The sequence below is a fragment of the Panthera onca genome, chromosome F1 (assembly GCF_046562875.1).
Source record: "Panthera onca isolate mPanOnc1 chromosome F1, mPanOnc1 haplotype 2, whole genome shotgun sequence".
In the NCBI taxonomy this organism is placed as follows: Eukaryota; Metazoa; Chordata; class Mammalia; order Carnivora; family Felidae; genus Panthera; species Panthera onca.
Window position 1 is genome coordinate 35,889,858 of NC_138355.1, and position 1,747 is coordinate 35,891,604.

Consider the following 1,747-nt stretch of genomic DNA (forward strand, 5'->3'; position numbering starts at 1 on the left):
CCTCTCAGAGATGGTCTACGGATGACGTGTGGGCCAAGCGGCAGACTGGATCACAAGACCTCCAAGTTCCTACCGAACTGGGGATCGTAGTTCATTACCTAATTTTGCCTTGAAACACAGAACAGATAAAAGGCAGGCGGTCATCAGCTTTCAGAGAGCTGAAGTCTGTTTTCTTGCCAGTGATTTTTTGCCACTACCAGTTTCCATGAAGTCCTAGGAGGAGACACTTGTCTTCCCTCAGATTTATGGATCCGCATGGACAGGTGACGGCAGTGACAGTACAAAGTCAGAGGCACCTTAGCGCTCACTCCCCACTGTCATCAAGGGGTCAGGTATCCACCCTGAAGTACAGTCCTTATGGTGGATCCTGCAGAGAAACAGAAGAAAGAAGAGGCAAAGTCTTTGGACTTCAGGACTCTGTGATCCCATTTTTTGTCCTCGGCATCAGTTAGGAACAGCTAACAATAGAAGCCTGGCCTCAGTGGCTTAGACAAATTAGGGATTTGGGTTTTCACCTGGAGTGCCAAGGGAGAACACGCAGGACTGGTATGGGTGGCACCTTCAGAATGTGATCAGAGAACCAGGCTACTCGGTCTTTCTGCTCCGCCACCTTCTGTACAGAGCTCCCACCAAGAGCTTCAGCCGTCACTTCGGTGTTCCAGGTAGAAAGGGGGTGTTCCTCTCGGGCTTAAAGAGTGCTCCTCCAATGAGCAATGGTTACGGCTCGTTTCCCCAGCCAGACCTGTAAGGGGGGCTGGGAAATGTAGTTTTAGCTGAGCAGAACCCCAATAAAATACAGGGTCCTGTTAGTAGGAAGTGACTACAGGGCAAACAGCAGCCTCACCCACTTCCTCTCAGGTCCCGATTCTTCCCTACTTTACGAAGATGAGAACGCTGATGAAGGGAACCGTGCAGAGCCACAGCAGGTCAGTGGTGAGGTCAGTCTCAGCACCCAGCTCAGGGCCGGCTTTGAAAAATGACAGAGAATGCAAAAAGCAGGAACCCATGAAATGTCTGCAAACACCAGCTGTGGGCCCGGGACCATTTCTCTGCAGGGAGCCACACTGGCATGTGAGACAGGCTGCAGAGGACAGGGAGGACGAGGGCTGCAGGAAGGACACTGGTCTACATGTCATTCCCTGGGCTGGCAAGAGGTAGACGGCTTCGGCCCTGGCTCAGCTGGGAGAACAGATGGGCAGGAATTCAGTGCGGCTTCCAAATCAACCAAGCGGCAGAACTGCCTTCCTTACCCATCAGCTAGGCTCGTTCCCACCTGGTCACAGCCAGCTGCAGAGACCCAAGACTGAAGGCCAGGAGCAGCCTAGGAATGAGCCATCCCTCACCTGATGTGAGGGGCTGTCATGAGGACAAGTGAGTGCAGTGGTTTGTTTGTCCCAGCAGTGAGGGGGACAGCCGGGTGGAGCTGCCCACCAGGAGCGGGGAGACTTCTCTGTGTGGGGCGAACCAGCTCTCTGGGGAGCACAGGACCCTAACTGTTGAGACGGCCTGTTTCATTGAGGCCTGGAGCTCTGTTCTTTCTCGTGCCTTCACCTCCCACAGATATAATGGCAATGTGGCCAGAGAGGTAAGGGGAATCCGGGAATTAAGCTGAAATACACACAATGTGAGCAGAGCCAACCCCTTCCCACATCTGAACGAAGAAAGCAAAGTCCTCAGAGCAGGGCGATGGAAAGAAAGCAAACTTGACCTGAGGGGACAGAAATGCGTGTTCATTTGCAAAACAGGA